This window comes from Gadus chalcogrammus, chromosome 13 (assembly GCF_026213295.1).
Source record: "Gadus chalcogrammus isolate NIFS_2021 chromosome 13, NIFS_Gcha_1.0, whole genome shotgun sequence".
Classification (NCBI taxonomy): domain Eukaryota; kingdom Metazoa; phylum Chordata; class Actinopteri; order Gadiformes; family Gadidae; genus Gadus; species Gadus chalcogrammus.
Genome location: NC_079424.1, coordinates 12,398,854 through 12,421,491, shown reverse-complemented (window position 1 = coordinate 12,421,491; position 22,638 = coordinate 12,398,854). Strand labels below are relative to the sequence as shown.

At 46.2% G+C, this 22,638-nt stretch overlaps 1 long non-coding RNA gene across 2 annotated transcripts in view; it reads left to right on the top strand.

Moving 5' to 3' along the window:
• Positions 1-22,638, top strand: part of LOC130402503 (uncharacterized) — a 34,489-nt gene that overhangs the window by 5,894 nt on the left and 5,957 nt on the right. Inside the window, exons 3-4 of one of the 2 annotated variants that reach the window (XR_008903931.1) lie at positions 4,732-4,906; positions 6,775-6,972. The exons of the other annotated variant lie outside the window; for it this stretch is intronic. This is a non-coding gene — a long non-coding RNA (uncharacterized LOC130402503). Of the gene's footprint in view, positions 1-4,731; positions 4,907-6,774; positions 6,973-22,638 lie in introns of those variants that run through there. 2 annotated transcript variants of the gene reach the window in all.

Sequence of the window (22,638 nt, the reverse complement as noted above, 5' to 3'; positions counted from 1 at the left end):
CTTTGGTCATCCACTACCATGTGAGACACTGAGCATCATCATGCCAACACACTGCTACCACGCGCCCAAGACTGAAACAAAGGAACAGATGGAGAGGGGGAGGGAGAGAGAGGGAGAGAGGGAGGGAGAGAGAGGGGGAGAGGGAGGGAGGGAGGGAGGGGGAGAGAGAGAGAGGGGGAGAGAGAGAGAGAGAGAGGGGGAGAGAGAAATGCAGGGCTTCCAAAAAGCAAACTAATGCTGGAAAAGAACGGCAGAGTGGGAAAGAAATAAAATGACAAATGAAGATGGAGTTGACAGATGATGTACCTGTATCTACGAGGAGATCTAACTGTACTCTTGAAGGAAAACCAGTTGAATAAAGACCTAACATGGGGAGATATAGGGGGGTATTATGGTTTATAATTATTTTCACGCTCCAAGAGACATTTTCTGTGCAATGTGTATTTGGTGGCGGTAAATGCAGGGCTCCAATGAAGGGGAATGTTTGAATTAATAATAAATAGCATGGGTAATGGGTTTCCATTACGTTACAGTAGAAAGTATAAAATGATTGTTATATAATTACACTTTATACAACGGGGGACCTAAATCCAGCGATCTGATTGGTTCCCAACTGTTGTATAATGAGCGTATACATAACTGCTATGACGCCCGATCATTTTGTGAAAGTTTGCATATCACTCCGCGCCTGGAAGTAGAAACAGTTACAAAGTAAAACATATGTTGGATGATGGAGAGCGTGTAAATGTTGTTACTCCGGGAGTGAGCAAGGCGATGGAGAGACTAACGAAAGCTTAGGCACACGGCGAGTGAACTGCTCCATAGGATAAATTGCCGGCGAACCGCTCTACCGGAGCCTTCTCTCGGAGGGACGCTAAAGTGTGTTGCATAGCGACCGTCGATGCATAGCGGCAGCCAGGAGGGACTACTTTTTTGTATTCTTTAATAAAACGGCTATTTTGACTTTCTTGGTTTCTTTTTAAATGTAGTGTGTCTGTGACTTTCGTTTCGCCATAATAGTAACCGTTGTATAAAAGCAATAGATCACTTCAGTCAGTGGCATGTGCTCATTATACCACTGTGAAGGGGGTCGCCGGCCCTCCGCTGCGCGTCGGGGCCGGACAAACGCCCCTTAACAGTGGTATAATGAGCACATACCACAGCCTGGCGTGATCTATTGCTTAAACATACAATACATAAGACTTCAGATGACGTATGACTTTCAACCATCAGAACTATGCCCCAGGTATGGGGCATAGTTCTAGGACCAGGCGAAGCGAGAATGTTTTCGGGCATCACACATTACAGTGGTAATATGAACATTCTTTGTACAATATGAAGCAAATCTCTTACACATTTGACAACTGACAGAATATAGGCATTACTGCAACTTTTCATCCCTCATATTTCACACATGCCTATCATATAGGGGTTATCAATAGAGAGCCTGTCTGCTCTTAATTAAGGGCCCTGTATGCATCTGTATGGTTGTACGATTTAGAAGGTAGGCCCATAGTGTGTGTGTGTGTGTGTGTGTGTGTGTACGTGTGTGAATGATTGTGTTAGTACTGTGCAGAGTAGCTGCAGGAGAGTGGGCGGCTTCTTCCAGCCAAGAGACATGTGTTTATTTGGCATCGGGTGGGTGGGTTACATCATGAGCGGCCCTCCTCGTGGCCCACTGCAGAGACAATGTGCTGCCATCTTCATCGCAGGAAGTTAGCTCAGTGGCGTTGAAAAGCGCTCGCTTCTCACAACAGCCAGTGGCCACGCTAACCCTCCGCCCATCACTCTGTCGGGGCTTCACTTCAATTACTCCCTCAGTCCACATCCCCCACCAAATGACATTACTGCAATTATATCCGCCGTGTGACATATTGTCGCGGCGAGGGCGTGCGAGGCTGTGGAATGCGCTGAGCACCGGAATGGAAAAAAAGAGAGAATGAGTTGGAAGAGGAGGGAGAAGGTCATTTTGGGGGTATTAACGAGCACCAGGTTATGTCTCAGTGGTTGGCTCTGCTGATAAATAGTGGTGGGCCATATTGATTGTGTTTTGCATTGCGATGGGTGTTTCATTTAAAACATTAACGTCCCTCCCTATTGTCCTTTCTCTGACTTTGGCCCATCGATTAAGGTGCTGCGATGTCAGCCCCTGTTCTAAGAAACTGCTCTTTTTATCTGGTCCTTATTTTTCATCTCTATTTCTCTCTCTCTATCGCTCCCTGTCTCTCCCTCTCGTCTCTCTCCCCCCTTCCTTATCTTTGTCTGCCTCTGCCTATCTGAGGGCTGTCATAGTTAATCAGGCCCAGCGCCGCCGGACAGTAGATCAGATCACCGAGACAACACCGGCCAACGCTGATGAATACGGAGGTGTTCTGCAAGACGTCTGTCCTGTCACACCTCCACCCCCACCATCACCACCTCCACTTGCACCTGCACCGCCACCACCCCGGCCTCCACTACAACAATCACTACCACCATAACAACCTCCGATACCACCAGCTCTACAACCACCACCTCTATCATCACCACTACCACCATAACCACCTCTATCACCCCTACCACACCACCACCACCACCACCACCACGTCCACTAGTACCACCACTACCATCATGACCACCTCCGATACCACCTCCAGCTCTATCACCACTACCACAACCACCAACACAACCTTCACTAACACAGCACCTCCCACCGACACCTCCAACACCACCTCCACTACCACAAGCACCACCTTCACCACCATCACCACTACCACTTCCACCACCATTACAGAGCTCAGCCTCTCTCTTTCTCTCTATCTCTCTGTCCTTGTCAGCGGCTCAAATCCTGAGGAAGTGCACTCTTGGCAACGTGGGAATACCAGAGGAGGGGGAGCAGGAGGAGGGGGTGAGACAGGTGTGAACAGGTCCTGACCTCCCATGCCTTCATACTCAACCCTGGACACATGCAGTCATATTTAATTGAACTATGGCTCGCTTTGCCATGTCAGAGAAATGCATATCAGGGTTTGTTTCAAGATGAACTCTCAAGATTATTTAATTGCTACAGCACAAACAGAGAATAATTTGGCCTACTTTGACTAATGTCGATTTTGAACCTAATTATAACCACTAATGGTGTTTTTACTTCTGCTGGCTCTTTTACATCTCATGTGGATGTGTGTGTGTGTGTGTGTGTGTGTGTGTGTGTGTGTGTGTGTGTGTGTGTGTGTGTGTGTTTGTGTGCGTGTGACTGTGTATACGTGTTTGTGCACAAGCTTGCTTGCTGTTGTGTGTTTGCGATGAGACCTTAGACCCAAATGTAATTAGACTTGCTAATGACCGTGGCCTGTTTACAGCGTAAGCCTGCTAATGATAAATGCAGTTGACTTATGGAGTCTTCAAACACAGTCTGTGGGCTGAGCTCCACATCAATTAGCTAGCCGCAGTTCATATATCATTCACTTAGATAGTGGGTTCCCTGCACAGGAACAATGTCCAAGCAGGCACTTTATTCTGACCTGATTCGCCGCGTTTCCCACAGTCGTATCTATTCATTATACCCAAAGTCATGGAAGACTTGGACAGGAACTTTGGATAAGTAGAATGACTGAAGTGATCATTTGATCCCAATCGAAATATTATATTTGTATCGTCTATGCAAATTCTACTTGGCATGTCCCAATCCTATTACAAACGTCCTAATGAGTTATGTTGCTGCTGCTGTCATTTATGAATGATACAATGACGTATTACGGAAAGCATTAACTGAAGAAGGAATCCAGCTCATAAATTAAATAATAAATCAGTGACAAGCAACATCATAAACAGAGTACCTCGAGGACAATCTGCAACAACAACAACAACAACCCTTGAGTGCAACAGACCTGAACCGTTGTATTCCATGATGTCAGCCATTTTAAAGCATTCATGTAAACATTGGGGTGAAAAAAAAAAAAAAAGTTGGGTTGACCATAGTGTACCTGTGGGGGACGGTGCACTTTCTGATGAGGCTGAGGAAATGGTGGTTTCCAGGGGGTTGATGATGACGGCTAACAGGAAGTGAGGGTCAGCTGGTGTCCTGACCACCTGCTCTGCACCTCGGAGGAGCTCTAAGGAGCTCAAGGCTGTCTGGGGGTCACCACAGACAGGAAAGGAACTCACCACATGCTACCCTCCCCCAATCACTGAATGTGTGTATCCAGGGATAGCTGAGTAAGTGTGTTTGTGTGTGCCTTTAGCATGTATTTGTGTGTTAGGAGTGACTGGGGAGATGGCTGTGTGTGTGTGTGTGTGTGTATGTGTCTTTGGAGAAGAATAATAATGTTTGTGTGTGTGTGGCTGCATGCATGACCCTCTGTACCTCTATTTTGCATTTGCATGAGGTGCGGAGAAAACGTGTGTTTGTGTGTGTGTGCGGGCAACATGCCAGCTTATGCATCAGCATGACTCTGTGTTTGTGTGTGTGTACGTATGTGTGTGCGTGCATCTGCAAGACTATGTGTGTTAGGCTATGTCTGTTTATAGGTGTGTGTGTGCATCGGCCTGACGGTTTGTGTGTGTGAGAGTTTGTGTGTGTGTGTGTGTTTGTGTGTGTGTGAGTTTGTGTGCATGCGTTTGATGGTATGTGTGTGTGTGTGTGTGAGTGTAGCTCGGTGATGTGACAGAGCCGGGGGCAGTGCGTGGGCGGCCGATGTTTGTCCATATGTGGGCCTTCTGTTCCTCCACTGCTTGACCTTTGACTGTCTTTAGGAGTTACATGAAGGGCGTCTGCGTCCCGCAGGACTCCAGGGCCGGAGCTGCTGCAGCCCCAGTAGGAGGCAAGGTTACCCAGGCCCACAAGTGACGCATCCTCGCCAGAGGTTCAGGCACGCCTTGAAGCGTCAAGGTCACATGACTGCTGCCGTGAAGGAAGTCATAAACAAAAGTAGGAGCGCCCGGGATTTTTATTTTATAATCCTTTTGCGTTCGAACGTGTCACTTTCCTAATATGAGTTTACATCAACAGCAACAATGATACAAAAAAAACAACCGTCACTTGGAGCACTTAGATGCGCAGTAATATGCCAACGTCAGCCAATTCACTAAGGAGAGCGGAGAGAGAGAAAAATTAAGCATCTGCCTCATTTCCCTAACTGGCTGTAGCCGGCCTCATTAACAAGAGCTATGCTCATGCTGCAAGACTCCGTATCAAGCATCCTTACCGAGACCTGCCAGCATGCCAGTGGAAGCACTAAAACATTTAGCATTCTAACAAGCTGCCATTAACAAGCTTGCCGGTTTTTTTTAGCAATCAAAGGGTAATTGGATACATCGTTACATTGCGATTGTACAGCACAATACATTGATACAGAATCTCTCGGTACGGAATGGGGGAAATTAAATGTAATGACAGCAAATCAGCCAATAGGACCGGATAGTCAAGGGGTTGGGGTTTTGAAAGGTCCCTTGTTCCAACCCTTGCATCTACAATCTACCTGTAGGCATCCTTGATCAATGATGCCACCTCCTCCCTACCTGCTCCTAAATGACCTAAAGATACATTCACGCAAGTCCCTTTGGGTAAAAGTGCATGCTAAATTAACCGTAAAGGACAATCAGCTAAGGATTATAATTAACAAACGAGGTATTTCCTCCTGTGACTTCTAATTATCTTTAGCGTAAAGTGCTGTGGTTATTTGGGGGCAGTAGAGACTACCGCCAGGCTGAATACAGTCTCTGTGCTGTGGAAGCTGCCTTAGCAGCAGCTTCCATCCGGGAGCGAGTGGCGACAAAAAGCAGGGCCTGCTCCTCGTGAGTGGATGTAATGTAATCCTTTGCCATGAAGGAGCAAGAACCGAACCAGCAAATGGTTTGTAATGGATGGCCTGGTTATGGTTTCGGCAATAGTAAAGGTTCCGATAAGGAGGGTTAGTGGAAATCAAAGGAATCAATTAGCTTTTGGATGGGCAATGTTCTTAAGATTCATTATGCTGACAGCCTAATTACAGGGGAACAATGAGCTGATAATTACATCAGTAATAATTAATACCCTCAATGCAACAAAGGGAGCGTGGAGAACACAATCTTCTGCTAATAGGTTATTACTGACTTGATAAAATCAGCAGTTCTGTAATGGTACGTGACAGAGCTTGGGAACTTGACTTATGTGGGGGGAAAACAGGGTGCATCCATACTCTGGGTCATGCTTTACTGGAGCATTAAATAATTTTTTAAAGACCAAAGTAAGAGGCTTTAGTAAAAACAACAGCAAAGAAATATATTTAAATGTGGCAAAGCACCTTCTTTATTTGGTTTGGTTTAATGGGATGGCACGTTCAATGCGTTTGTTTGGATGTTCATGCAGGCAAATTGCAGTTCTACCAACGACAAAACAGCGACGCTGTTTACTTCTATGTTTCCCCCCCCCCAACAGTAAATGCGTAATAAATTAGAGAGGTGCTGTTAGTATGTGAGGCATCGAGGTGGCCTCTCCGGTTGTTCCCCCTGTTGAGACCCCAGGAATTAGTGGCAGTAATTAGCTTTATGGGCCCACTATATCTGGGCGAATCCTACCACTCTGTTTCATTTATCTGGCAATTTAGACCCGTGAGCGAAGAGTGATTTCTAATTGATTGTTTAGCGCTTGCCAGGTAGCGGCACGGTAAAACCGCAGGCCTGGGCCGGGAGAAGTGTTATTGCTCATTAAATGGCTTAATAGCACGACGTGTCCATAGGGGAAGTCATCAACCATGTCTCTGTTTTCCTTTCTTTTTTTTTACTCTGGCGCACACTGGCTCTCCCCCCGGTGGGAAGTGCTGTGGTCCACAGCACGACGGTGTGTCGGGCGAACGCCCAGGAGAGTAGGCTGTCTGCTGCCCACTGGCTCCTCTTCTTCTCCCACTTATTCTCCCACTGCCTTGACACGTGTCAACTTGTCAAGAAGTTGTCCTTGGGCCGAGTCTCCTGCAGGATGGAGGATATGTGGATGAATACGATGTAGACCTCAGGAAAATAAAGGATGCTTCGCGAAGGCTCTGTCTTTATTTTGGGGAAAGAAGAGGCCTTGGTGACGAGGGATTAAAAAAATGGTTAACACCAGTACACACAGTACACAAATGCTCATTGGAATTGGTAAATTCATTCCTCCATTATTTTAGCAACACTTCCTTCCATTCTGCCATTTTCTGGGTCTTTTGAATCAAAAGCAAAAAATATATTGCTTACATTTTTGTTTACACTCCTGCATAGTTTGGACGCACCAGAACACAACGCCTGCTGCCACATACTGAAATGAGTAAAAAAATAAGGAAAATAAATAGGGTGTTTCAGTGCACCCGAGCAAAGCTTACGCCGAGTGACTCCGGTATGAATGCGTGTCTGGTCCCCTACCACCTCCCCCCTCCCTCTGGTGGTCATTCCGTCCGTCCGTCAGACAGGTGTATTGACATTCATTCACAGGGATGAATCACAGTGTTTGCTCAGGGTAAATGTTAAAGCTGGGGCTCTGCTTGACTGACACTGTGGATTTCCTTCCCCCAGTCAGAGTGAATATTCCCCCCGGTGTGCTGCATTGGCTCGGGACTGGGCTGAGTAGAGTGTTTGTGTGTGCGTAGTCTGTTTGTGTGTGTGTGTTTGTGTGTGTGTGTGTGTGTGTAAAGAGTGTGTGTGTGTGTGTGTGTGTGTGTGTGTGCATGGAGGCTGTCAGTGGGACGTCAACATCTCTATTACAGCCACTGGACCACGACCCCAACTCACACCACATAAGCAGACTGCCGCTGTTACTGCTGCTGCTGTTTTTTACAGACTAGATTCGATTACACAACGCATTGCTATAGTACACCATTGTTACTTGTTGCTATATGTTTTATCCTACAGTGAATTCAGATGTGTGGCAGAAGGGAGCAGGTAGAAGTAAGGCATCTTGGTTAAGGAGTGGTGAGGCTGCAGTCACTGGCGTCGATCCCGGTAACTTCAGCCAGGGAGTTGACAGTACCCCTTCCGGCTAAGGGCTCAATATGTAAACCGGCAGTCCATATTGCACAGCAGTTTGCTGGGGATTTTTAGTTTTTAAGAGTGAGCGACTTGTACACCGATAAGCTTGGGTTGGATGTTGAAGTGAGATATATTGCTGAGGTCAGGACATGGCAGAATACTTAAGCTGCCAAATTAAAGAGAAAAATGATAAGAAATAAGAAGGTTGAAGCAGATAATATGTCTGCCAGACCGTACCTGTTTACCCACTGTGACAAATTACCAGAGGATACTTATTCTAGACCGTACCGTTTTGCACACTCGGAAAAATACCCTCAAATACAATCTGTTTGCCCACTTCAGATAAGGCTTGATTTATGTCACATTTATCACTCATAAAGATAACTTTAAAGAACCTCTATGACTTAAAAGGAGAGCAGACTGTCACATGATCTGTGAGAAACACACACACACACACGCACACGCACACACACATCAGAGCCTTGATGCTTGAAAATAACATTTTCTGAGCATAATTCCCTTTCGATCCCAGCTGGTGTTTTTTAGGATCTCTCATAATTGTCGTGTCTATAAATACCAGCCAATAACTTTACTAGGTGTGCATATGTTAACACACAAATCCCGGAGGGAGGGCAGAGGGTGTTAACATGCACTGTCTACTTTAGGGATCCTCATTAGCCACATATAAATCACATTCAATCATGGCATACAGCAGGGGGGATTGTGGGGGGCTGTGAGGTAAAGGCCTCATTCCCTGGTTCTCATAAACCTGTTCAACATAGTCGACATGCCTCTCTCCAATGGATTTTCCTAAATGGATGACCTTTCCAGCTGTTGAACACAACTTCAACATGACTTGATACTGAGCTTAACAGCTCTGCTCTGCCAACGCCGGTGTCACTTGAGCGTTCCAGAGACGTGGAAATACTCAGCATTCAGGCATTACCGCTCAGGGTAAACGCCTTAACATCGCGGTGGATTTAATTGACCTCAGAGACAATCCCTCTGCTCAGGGATGATGTCACAGGATCTTCCTCAAACAACCCAAAGAAAGTCGTGCTTCACATCCATCCCTATGGGCCTTTGTCACCTAGCGGCCATCTTGGCTCCATCTCGGCTCCATCTTGGTTCGAAAAGCTAGTTGGGTGAGTGAACTGAATGTGGAGCCAAGATGGCCACTAAGATAATAAGGCCCTATTGGAGGCACTGGTTTGGTTGTCTCAGGGTTTCTTTTCCACTCCACCTTGTCACCCCTGCGACTCTGTGTTTTATTAGCTTCATATGCTCTAGCGTTGTCCGCTTCACCCGCCGCTGACTTAGCGGGTCATCTCTCTCCTTGTCACAAATCAAATTAGCACGGACTGCGATTAATCATCGGGCGCGCGGCCCAGTGAACGGTGGGCTGACACCTTATTAATATCCTTAATTACACTGCGTATTAGGTCTCGCCGTCGTCCCCTCTAATTATGTTGCCTTTGACTTCACAACTCCTTCAGCCAAAGCTAAGCAAATCATTTGTGCAGTTGAGTATTCAAATGGATGTAGCCACTAGCCAGGTGAGGGTGTGATTAATGTAGGGCACATGGGGGTCTGCATGGGTGACTGGGGTGAGGGGGCAGGAACTGGTCTTCATTTGGTATTGTTCAATTCTTATTGATTTACGTTGTGATTAATGGAGGAATAATTACCGTATCTTCAGGGACTTGGCGCGCAATAACGATTCCATGCATTGAATGAATGAATAAATTATTTGATTAATGAATGAATAAAAAACTGGATGTGTCAGTGGATGAAGGGTGGTAGAAGGGCTGATAAGTTGAGGCATAAGCTTTGCACGAATTACAGAAATTAAGTTATCATTTTGAAAGAGAACTGCTCACATGGTAAAATGCTAACGCTAATGCATTGACTTATCAATCTCTTTTTATGTTCGATTAAAAAGATATGCAACAAAGGCTATTTTTGGGAGATGCAAGAAGAGAGTTGCTTATTGGTAGCGGTTCAATGTTCTTGCAGCCAATTCAATGAGCATAATGAGAAAATCAGTGGCATCTTTGCCTAACTTGGTTTCACGTCGTTCTTTCAGGAACATATTGCACACACAACATATTTCTATTTAGTATGCGATGAGACAATTATCCAGCTACGCTGCCGAAAGACGTTGCTTCAGGACGGTTGAATATCACAGATCAGCCAAATCATCAACATGTACCACGTTCCATAGAGGCTAATGGATGGGGATCGCAGCGCTTCGCCTCCGTTGTCATTATTTTACTTTCGGGAGGCAATTCTGGAGGTGGTGAAATGAAAAAGAGAGATTATGTGGCTGAGCGCTCTCGTCCTGCACATGAATCACACAAAGAAAGACGCCGCTAAATCGATCTCACAGTCCCGGCGTTCATTTACTAAGTTGCTCACATGAGGAGAGACTTTAAATAGTCTGGATTTTAGAGCTTTTTTTTTTGAGAGTGGAAAGCACTCCCACTGCACTACATGGGAGGAAGAAAAGGTGGCCAGGGGGCATCCATGACTACCGTCTTCATAGTGACTTGAAATGTCATTGAAAATCATTGATTCGTGTTGTGGATCACACAGACAGACCTGCTTGCTGGGAGTCACATCAGGGATACGGACAGTGACTCATCGCGACATAGCTGTATGGATTCATGTAAATGAGTCTTAGGTTAATGGGATGTATAGATTATAGATGGTAATTGAAAAAAAGAAATGCCCTTCAGTATTTACCAAGACAGAGATGGTTTCTCAGCATTGTTTTAACCTTTTTACCGCTCACCACTGCAGTGGACTGTGGAATCATCCATCATCTGCAAAGCTTTGGTCTCTAATGGGGAGTCTGGATGAGTTTGAGGTCCTCTGCTGGCCTACATCTGTCTGCCCGTGAGGGCCATGTCTTCCCCCTAATAGATCCAGCAGGGACACAGAAATAACATCGGCCCGCGACCACGACTTCTTCGTTCTTCAAAGCCCAAGCCGGATTCTTATCCCCATTCTTTGTGTAGTGTAGTGTTAGTTTTTCAGAGGAATAATATTGACGATATCTTTTATCGCTTCATCTCCATAAAGCCGTCAGACTGATTTACATTCAGCTGTCGTCTTGCGAGCTTAAAGTTTGACCGTTCGACTGTATGTAATGCAAATCACTTGCAGTTTTTTCTTTGAGGGAGGAAGACAACAAAATTCTATGATCATAATACCTCAAAGGCTTACTATGAATATTGATGTATTAATATCCCCCAAGAGCACAAAGGACCCGTTAAAACTTCATATCTTCTTCTGTTCTAATAAAACCTCATATCTGGAAGTAGATATTGAAAGCTAGGGAGTCCTTTCCACAGACAGGGATGGCAACATTGTGCCGGTACACAACACAGGTTTTTTATATCATATTTTTCCAAGCTTCGCCTGCCTCCATGAACTTTTTTTCACGCTCTGTCCGTCTATTCCATTGTGCTCATCGACGTGCCTCCCCCTTCCTCTCCACCCAGAATGCATTGTGGTGGCAGAATTGCTGTGCTTCCAATGTGGATCAATGATGCTCGCCTGGAGACCCAGACACCGTTCTATTTGGGTGGGGGGGTGTGTGTGTGTGTGTGTGTGTGCGTGTGCGGAGGGGGGTTGGAGGAACAAGGTTGGCTAGGTAATATAAAAACATACGGGTCCTCTGGACAATTGTTCCCTGAACCATCGTGGGAATAACATCCAAATAGAATCCTGCACATGGCTCAGGTTAACATCCTGTCCTGCAGTCTCACACTGTATCGCTAGACTCATGTCTGGTGTTCACATTCATGTGCATTATTTCTAACAATTTCAATGTGTTATATATTATGTGAAATTAAATGTTGGCCTCCACAGCGCATAACAGTACTTTGCAGTGCACCAAAGAAGGATGTATATGCGGTCAACGGTACATAAAAGTAAATATAACTTCAATAAAATAAATAAAAAGTCCTTTCTGCCTTTCCTGCCTGTTCCTGACGCCCCTGCTCCACCCACCAACGAGACAACGAGGAAGGAGATGTGCTGATGTTATATGTTGAAATAACGGCTCCATCGCACGCCAGCTCTGCAATCATCTCCATGCTCTGCACCACACCGGTCATTCTGCCTAGAGCTGTTCTCAATACTGGCTCAGCACGCTCCACTAGTGCATTCATGATTCCACACTTCCATAGAAATAACATAAAAATCCCAATAATACACATCAGCAAGTCACTGTGGGTTGCTCGGGGTAATTCTGAAATCCACTACCGCGCTTTCAATGCGCTCCTCGTGTTTGTGTTTGTTGAATTCTTATTTTAGCCGACCACAAGAGTGTGCGGAAAAAAATGGATCTGGATCCATTAGAAGGGCTTTGCACATTTAGCCGCTGCGTTGCAGGAGTGAATGCAACACCATGTTGCATTTGCTTTCTGCTGACCTCCCGAAGGTCAGCACATATCTATTTTAATGACCGTAGGCCCAGGCATATTATTCCATTGTTGTGGGCAGAGGTTGTGTCTAGCTTGCCGCCCTCGATGCGCGCACAATGTTTTTTTCCCCCCGCTATATCCAGGTCTTTTTCATGTAAATGAACCGAATTGCGTAACATGCAGCTGTAGAGGCTTTGTATTCTGTGATATGTTTCAGTAACAAAAAGGTGACAGTCAATGTTGACGGCAACATTTACGCCCCCAAATCCCCAATGGAGAACGCTTTCAAGCGAGAACCCCTTGAGCAGGACCGATAGGATGCTGCGAGAGTCGCAGATACAGGTAATGAAGGAACAAAGAGGTTAGTCTTTGCCGTTTTTTACTGCCAGGTGAATTCTGTAAAAAGGTTGATTCTCGGTGGAATTGTGTTGAGTTTTGGATCAAACAGGATTATTGTTTGTTTCTCCCCCCTTTGAAGAACATCAAATGGCTCCCTTGGAAATTGGAAACTAATGATGTACCGTGCATACTAGCTTGTGCTTCAAATCCTGGGCGGGGATCAATAGATATTAAAGGAGGGGACACAGATGTAGTCAGCGATTACGATGTAATTGGTTGTTGAAATTGACAGGTCGCTGTATTTACTATGGTCCTATTTGTCCTTATTTGTTCTTCATTTGCGTTACTTCGTGATTCTAATCGAATAGCTCCTGGAGATGATAATATCATTAGGCCGATCGATCAGATGCCTCCACCCTGTAATGAGGACAAATGGTTACAAACTGGTGCCACCTCCAACACAACACTCTCACAACAACACATCATTTGATTACGTAAACATCTCTTTGTGTGGGTAAGAATGCTGGGTCCTTTGGAGACACAATAGAACACTCTCATTGGATACTAAAGGGGAGTGGGTGGTGGAGCTCTGTCTATAGGGGAGCAGCCTCACTAATCAGAGTTTACACTATTAATCTCGCATCTGAAGGCAGACATGCGCTAATCTGGTTGTATGAGGCGTTGTATATTTGACCTCATCTGGAAGCGCAAAATTGGCTGACAGCAAACAAAAACTCAGCCAGCAGCTGTAAACTGTAAAAACGTGTCGGTGAAAAGAACACTGTGTAGGCTGGCCACTTTATAATTACAATTAATAAAATATATGTACTCGATAGCAGAGTTTCTCTTGGGTAGAATATCTCCGGAACAACACTGGAAACAAGGCCTTTTCAGTTCCTGTTTTCTGGTTTCCAGCCCAGGCTCGACTACTGGATCCCAGATGAGTAGGGGAGTAATAGGAAGGGGCCCTCCCACATCAACAGATACAGATACATACTCCAACAATGTAATATATGTGTGGTACTGTGCTGCATGGCACAGGGATACCTTTGGGTCAGTGTGTGGGCAAAGCAGTTGATGTGGTTTTTCCATTCCATTTAGGCAGCCTTCGCTGGCAGCGCTACCAACGTACTGGGTGTGTGTGTGTGTTTGTGTGGGCAGCAGTAGCGAGGAAGCGTCAGTGTGTTCTGCTTCCACCCTGTTGCTGCAGGCGAATCTGGCCTGTCCACGCATATACACACGCACGCACACACATACACCCGCGCGCAAATAGACACACCAGCGTGCAAACAAACACACACACTAGCGCGCCAACAAACACACACACTAGCGCGCCAACAAACACACGCGTGCCAACACACACACATGCGCGCGTGCCAATACACACACAAACGAGCCAATACACACACACACACACGCACAAGCACACACACCCATGCGACAATGCACACACACTCACGTGTGCGACCATACACACAAACACACACATACGCGTGCCAATACAAACAAAAACACACATGTGTGTGTGTATACATATATATATGTGTATGTATGTATGTATGTATGTATATATGTGTGTGTGTGTGTGTGTGTGTGTGTATATATGTATATATGTGTGTGTATATGTATATATGTGTGTGTATATATATATATATATATGTTTGTGTGTGTGTGTGTGTGTATATACACATGGATGGACGGATAGATGGATAGAGTCTCCAGGCTTACCACAATCACCAATCAACATTAAATGGTATCCCCTCATTCTCACCATCTCACACTCCACCACCAACACTGTTGCCTCTTTGCAACAGTTTTCCTATTTTTACCTTAATTTCGAATATGTGGTGAAATAAGTTTTGTCTCGTCATGTTACCAGGATGTGAAAGATATCTCTTCAAAACTCTCTCCCCCTCCCTCTACATCTGTAGAAAAGGAGTGTGGAATAGGATTCTCACCCAATCTTCCCTCACCTTCTCTCCCTCCCTCTGTCCTTCTTCCCCCTTCCCCCATCAATCCTCCCCCTTTCTCCCTCACCACCACTGTGGAATATGATGGTGGGTCACTCCATCTCTCTCTCCATCTTGCCTCTCTCTGCCTCCATGACTCTCTCACTCCCCTTCCTCCCTCTCTCTCTCCATCCCCTTTCTCTCCCCCTCCCTCTCTCTCCTTCCATGACTCTCTCTCTCCCTCCTCCCTCTCTCTCGCTCTTCTCTCTCTCTCACTCCTCCCTCTCCCTCCCTCCTCCCTGACTCTTCCTCCAAGTGGACGCTAGGTCACTCACTCTCGAGTGACACTTGATTGAGGAACAGTGAACTGACATGTCCAGGCTGTGGGGAGACATTGGCATGAAAAATGCTCCCTACTTAATGGGAAAGTGTGTGAGGTTTGAAATCTCCCAGGGGGAGGGCCGTTGCTTGAAGGCTGCCCCCCCTCCCACCCCATCCCTCCCCAACACAACCCCTATGTCCCTTTCCGGGAGAAAGCCCCTGTCATGTCGCACACACACGCCCATTCATGGGGAACATGATGGATGTCATTGTTCAACCCCAGGACCCGGTGTTGAGTTTTTTTCGGACAGCTGAGGGAAGAGGGAGAAAATAAGTTTGGGTGGCAGAAAGCTCAGGTAAGGCAGGGCAGCAATGAATCACCATTGTGATGGCACTCATAGACCGGCAAGTCATCTGGCCGGCGAGTGTGCTGCTCTACTCGAGCCCGGGTAGCGTTGTAACGGCACGCCGTGGACAGTGATGTATCGCGGAGCCGTCCCTGTGCGCATCCATTCGTCAAAAACATTGCCGTTACGTACGGCCCTGCGAAAAATGTATTTTTTCATTTCGGACCAATTTATTGTTTGCTGTTGGAACCATGCCTTAAACTTTTCCAACTTTGACAATCATTGCCTGTGTATGATTTCACAAATCCGAGAATTTTTGCCCCATTGAGTTTTCATATCTTGACCTCGATTTCTTTGATGTGGGAAAAAGGAGATTCATCTTTCCTGTGATGTATTTCATGTGCGCAGCAGAGTGAGCTGACTGTTTTAGGTCAACCCCATTGAGGTGCATCTGATTCACTGTCCATGTTCCTGACGTGCGACGGAAGTCAGGAACTTGAAATTAATTTGACCATCATTACCTTTCATACGAGATGGCCTTCTGCTAATGACCGCCCATCAAACTGCTCCGTTACAGCTGGACAGCCATAATTAGAAGAAGGAATGGTATCATTTATGGTTCTTTTGGTGTCTGGGGCCACTGGGTGCTGAGACTGAAGGGTGACTCACGGTCATCATGCTGCTGATTATGCAGAGCGAGAAGGTAAGAGTTACGACCCTTCCAAAGATTATGGGGCGCTCTGAAAAATAATGCGAGGAAATAAAATATCGAGAGGCGCTGTCACAGATAGCAATATTGTCTCCACCCTCGTTGCGGTAAAAAGAAGGGAAGCATGTTATTTTCCAAATATTTTGCCAGTTTATTCATAACTGACAGTTTATTCAAATAAATTGAGAAATGGTCCATCCATAATTGGTCTCTGACAGCCTCTGCCTCACTTTGTATTTGTTATTTATCGAGAGAAAAATAACACGGCTCGAAACATAATTCTACCTATTCACCTGATAAACTTAAGGTTAAAAAACAACATTCACAGATAGCGTTGTTGTGTCTGATTGGTGCCAACTTATCAGGTCTGTTTCTCAACTTTGCGCTGCCACCTGCTGTCACAGCTCCCTGCGGACAACACCGCGTGTTCAAAGCTCGCGTCAATCTCTGTGATTGATGGGGATATGATTTGCTTGTTGTCCTGCGATGAAATAGCCCAACAATCATGATCAGACACAAACAACCACAAACAGCAGGATCCTATCGACCTAATGTGTGCCCTCATAAAAAACATGTCTGTACAGAGTTGGATTTAGAATGAACTCTGTGTTGCCCGGTTTAGATGGCGGTGACACTCTGCATCACCCTGGCACACGGGCGGATACACTGCGGGGGGAAGGGGTCCATGTTGTCAGTGGTGTCAATCTCATGGCAGATGATGACATGTGACTTGGGAAGGCAGAGGAGGGGCAAGGCAGCTCTAGCTCTCTTAGTGGAGGGGGACATCTTTTTACTGTCCAGGAGGATGAAACGAAGAGTCGGATGACCCATGGGTGTGCTGTATCTACACGCACCCTGTGTCCTTGTCTCGTCCTGCCTCAAAGAAGGCATGAGTAGCAGCTGCAGGTCCTTCCTGAGCATGCCACCGTCCTCTTCCTGGCACGGGGCGTGGCCTGGCAGGAGGGGGCGGGGCAGAGAAGAGGAGCCCTTCCCCTCGGCCCTGATCGCTAAGCACCTTTTTAAGCAAAAAAAAAATAAAGAATTAAACAAATGTGGAAATCGACATAATTGGACAGAGGGGGAATAGTCGTTGGTAGAATCGTGAGGAGAACGTTCGCTGCTCAGCTCAGCTGTAGATATCTCTCACCACTCTCCCATAGGCCTAGTGGAAACCCTGGAAATTTGCTCAAACAGCTTGATGTAACATTTATGCATGAAAAGGTTGTGAATATTAAATTCCAACACGCCTGACTCGCATGCTTTTAAACCAAACACACACACACACACACCCACATAAACACACAAGTATTAAAACAATGTTGTTTATTTCAGAATTTGCCGGAGTTACGTGTTGTTACAAACTATTTTCCAATAACAACTACTCGTCTTCTATTTTAATGTGAGACTCCAGGACAGGGGGATTCCTATTGGCAATCATAATGAAAAGAGAATTCACATTACTGCATTAGAGTCCTACCCTTTTTTGTATTTTTTTGCAGCGTTCTGGCGAGACCTCTGGGAGATCGATGCATCTGTCACGTTCCTACCTTCTGTGAGCTCCGTTAGGCAATGCCACAGAGGAAGCAGCCAAGTTCCTAAATGATGAATGCACGCTCGCGTGTCCGTAGGGAGATGAAACAAAACTTGCATCAACGGACGATATTGCAGATTTTCAATATCATCCGTTTTCTTTTTTCTTTCTCCGGCACCATATTGGAAATCTTTATTCTAATTGCATGAATGAATTGCATATGCATTTCTGATAAGCCCACTCTGCCACCCAGGGAATTGTCTAAATGAAAAATCACAGATTAATTTGTGCATATGTGTGTGAGTGTGTGGGTGTGAGTGTGTCTGTGTGTGCGCATATGTTTGTCGGCTAGTCATTTTCAGAACCTTCTTGTCCTCTAGGTGATTGCCTGTTTACCCAAGCAGTAAATCTGTTCAGAACATTACCTCATTGTAAAAATGAAACTTTGTCAATCCCCCGACCAACTGCATATTATAACATGGTATACGGTCACAATAGGAACATACGGCAGTACATCAGCTGCTCAAGGATGCAGCTCAATGAATTTGAGACGAAATATCGGTATAGAAAATCTGTATTTTTTATTTCTCATAAGGCTGTATTGTAGGTAATGCGATGACATTATATCTACTGGGGATAACTGTATGTTTCTTCAACGTGACTAATACCTTCCCAATGTCGAATAAATCACCCGTAGATTATCTTTGATGTCCGAGGGGGAGACTTACAAGAAAACTTTCCCCTATTTCACCTCCACAACTGACACGGCGCACGCACACGCAGACACACACTCACACACACACGCCCAGACGCAAACACCAACGCATGACAGAACAGTCTGACTGTGGTTCAGTTTGTACTGTTTGCCGTTCCAGTCGAGACGTTGCTTCATTTTGTGCCGGAGTTCTGTACAGTGTTTTTCTTTTTTCTTTTTTTTTTCTTCTTTTTGAATCGTCCTTATAGAGACTACAAGCATTTTACTGTCTAAAACCGAGAACACTGGCGCATGAGTAAAGTGGACGTTGTTCATTTACAATGAGGCTGCTTCCAAGAATATTCAACGCAAGCAAAAAATCACATGAGAGCAGTTCTGTACACGAGCCCTGGGCGATTTCCGTCTTGATCATTATGTATTCTTACATGTCATCTATATATTCATCTATATATATTCATATATATATATATATAGATAGACGTGTATAGACTCTAGGGTTTATCTTACGTACAAAGAAAAAGGAATGGGGCCATGAGTTACACAGAGCATGCTGCCAAATGAAAGTTCACCTGACATGTCAATCATAGAGCGATGAGATGTGATGCCGCTGGGACACTAACCTCCTGACCTTACAACCCCTTAACCTTGCGACCTTGTGACCTCTTGACCTGTGTTTATTAACTTTGTGTTGAGCCGGCAGCTGAGCGTGCTCACTGCATGTTCCCAGGTTCTTTCCCCCCCGGTCTTCTTCACAAAGCGATTGGTCAGTAAGCCGACATGCCAGGGCGGCACTTTTTATTATAGAAAGGCTTCCCACCGGATGAGGACGGAAAAGAAAGAAAGATAAAAAAAAAGAGGGAAAAAACGGATTACTGATATTTACGTAATTCCAACCTCCATTTGCCTCCCGTGAGATGTCCATTGTTCAGATCCATACGAGCAGCGCAGCTCGTTTGCTCTGGTCTGACTGAGGGGTGGTGGGCGAGGGGGAGCAGGGCTTTACATAATGTCCTCACAGCCTTTAAAATAACCCTTCTTGCTTTCAAGTCCTTCTTCTCCCTGGAGAGGGAGTGGGGGGGGGGGGGGGGGGGGGAGAGAGTTACCAACACGGGGCTCATAGATCAACAAATGTGTGTGTGTGTGTGAGTGGGGGGGAGGGTGGATTAAGATCAGTTTTGAATCCTTGGCAACACGCAGGCAAAGCTGTTTATTTTACTCGAGATGGAATCCCTCCTTCAATCCCTGGTAATCCTCGGTCATCCAGTGTCCATGGATACAGTATATCTAGTTGATATGGCGGTGGAGCACAGTCTCAGGGGGCGTGGGGGGGGGGGGGGGGGGGGGCGGGCGGTGGGCCCCGAGGGTCCGAGGGTCTGAGGGTTGGAGGGCGGTAGGGGGGGGCTGGCACGGTGATCAACGTGTAGCGCTGTCCGTTAGGTCCCGGGATGAATCTACAACACAGAGCAGAGTAACAGAGATAAGCCATACACACACACACACTGTCAACACGCATGGGAGCGCACACACGCACTCACACACCTATACAGACACAGCCACAATACATTAAGTGAGGACAAACATGTGTGTGGGGATTAGACCAAGAGGAAATCCCCCCCCCCCTCCCCCACAACCCGACCCCTCATCCAATCCACCTTTCAGAAGGATAGGCTTTTGAAACTGCCGTGGATTCGTATCAAGCCCTTCTCACCTGCTGCGACCGCCTCGGGGAGCAGATAGGCTGTGTGGGTCCAGACACTGTGTGTGTGTGTGTGTGTGTGTTTTCCTGGCTCTTTCTGGTCTATCGGCTGAAATCAAAGTGCTCCGGTGTGTTTCACTGCTGTGTGTGTGTGTGTGTTGGGATGTTTAGCCCAGTGGCCCTCCTATCTCTGCGTTTCATCTCACATCTCTTTCACCCAAGCCCCATCTCCCCCCGACTCTCCCCCCATGTGTAAACAGCCAATCAGGATGCGAATATGTCCTCCAGCCAGGTCTAACAGCCCGGGGGTAAATAGGTTCGTAGCGGAGGCTGCGGTGTGTCTAAGCGCTGGCCAGACCTATTCAGCGTCGGAGAAAGAGCTGGACCCACTTCAATGGTCCATTGTGGGAGGGAATTGAACGAAGCATCCGTACTAAAGCCAAGCTAAATACAAAAATATAAATAAAATTAAGTGCTAAGAAGAGTTAATTCACAAAGTTAGTCAATAGGCCTCATCGAATGCTGAATAACGATAATAATATCAGTGTGAAATGTTTCATCCTTACCCCTTTCTCCTCGCATTGCCTGGGTGTACACATGAATTTCCCTTTCCGAAATGGACACACTGTAAGTAGTGAGAGGAGAGCTGTGGTGTGCTTTCACACTATGGGGCTAATTAAAACACAGCGGCCAGCGCCTCGACCCCACCGCCACGCGGCCCTGACATTTACAAGAGCCCAGGTGGAGGGCCAGGTATGCTGGGCTGGATTAGAGCAGCACAGGTTGGGCTCTGACACTCCTGGCCCCCGCTCAAACAATGGCGGTCGGATGGCATCTTTTCCCATGGAGTCATCACCCGTCCTGTGAATACATTTCATCAGGAAGTACTTGTGATTCATTTCCCCATTTGCTAATTTAATTGAAGCGTGACTCCGAAGAGGAATAATGGGGTGTCGGCCTTGGGGCGTGACGTATTAGGGTTCATGAGAGCGTTTCATTTGGAGCCAAGTGCTCTGGGTCTCCTTTGTGAATTATTTTTATTTTATTACTGAAACTCCAAGATGTCTCTCAAAGGGACGGGGCGAGACTATTATGACAATCTTTTTGAGTTTTATACATTTGATCAAATGTGACTCATAACCTCTCATTCTCTCTTGTCGCCAGTGGAAATACATGCACCTTGGTTGTGCTCTGAATGTATATATAAACCTCATGACTGTATGTGTATATGTATAGATATATATTCAATTCAAAGTGTTTATTGTCATATGCACAATAAGCAACATGTTCTCAGTCATACAATGACATTTTTCTTTTGTTTTCCACAGACTGAATGCCAACAAAGAAATAAAAATAATATACAAATAAAATAGAAAAAAAAAGCTGCAACAATATAGAATATACAATTGACAAGATAAATAGAAGAGCAGCAACTAGATCAAATAATAAATTGAAGGTAAAATAAAAATCTGAATGGTGCAAATCCAAGAAAGTATGCCGTAGTGCATGAGCAAAATGTAAACAGTGGCGGCAGTCCTGAGGTAGAATAATAACAATTACAACAGACTCCTATCTGTTGTTAAGGAGTCTGAGGGCAGTGAGGAAGAAAGAGTTCTTTAGTCTGGTTGTTTTGGACTTCATGCTTCTGTACCTCCGTCCTGAGGGTAGAAGTGTAAACAGTCCATGCTTGGGGTGGGTGGGGTCCTTGATTAAGGAGGCAGCTCTCTTGTGGATCGGTGGATGCTCTGCAGAGAGGGCAGTGGGGTTCTGATGATCTTCTCTGCAGTCTTTACCACTCTCTGCAGTCGTCTGCGGTCCAGAGCAGAAGTGCTGCCGTACCAGACAGCGATACAGCCGGTCAAGATGCTCTCAACAATGCAGCTGTAGACGTTTCTGAGGATCTCAGGCGACATGCCAAACTTCTTCAGCCTCCTCAGGAAGTACAGTTGCTGTTGTGATTTCTTAACCAGCTGTGTGGTGTTGAGTGTCCAAGTGAGGTCGTCGCTGATGTGGACGCCGAGGTACTTGAAGCTGCTCACCCTCTCTACTTCAAGCTCCCCGATGAACAGTGGCCGAGGAGGACTCCTTTTCTTCCTCATGTCCACTATCATCTCCTTGGTCTTGTCCTTGTTGAGGGTGAGGTTATTGTCCTCACACCATGACACCAGACTGGCCACCTCCCTCCTTTAGGCCGCTTCGTCCCCGCCCGTGATGCGTCCTATCACTGCGGTGTCGTCCGCAGACTTCAGGGTGGTGTTGTCTATGCGGGAGGCGACACAGTCATGAGTGAACGGGGTGTAGAGGATGGGGCTGAGCACGCAGCCCTGTGGCGTGCCAATATTTGTGATGATGCTGGCTGAAGTCCTATTTCCATTCCTGACAGACTGGGGCCTGCCAGTCGGTAGGTCCTGGAACCAGTCACAGATGGTGGGGTGCAGACCTAGTGTAGACAGTTTGTCGGTGAGAATGTGGGGGATGACTGTATTGAAGGTGGAGCTGTAATCCACAAAGGGCGTCCTGATGTAGGAGTCTTTATTTTCCAGATGGGAGAGGGAATAGTGGAGAATGGCAGCGACAGCATCAGAGGTGGACCTGTTGGGCCGGTAGGCATATTGCAGGGGGTCCAGGGTGTCCGGCATGCTGCT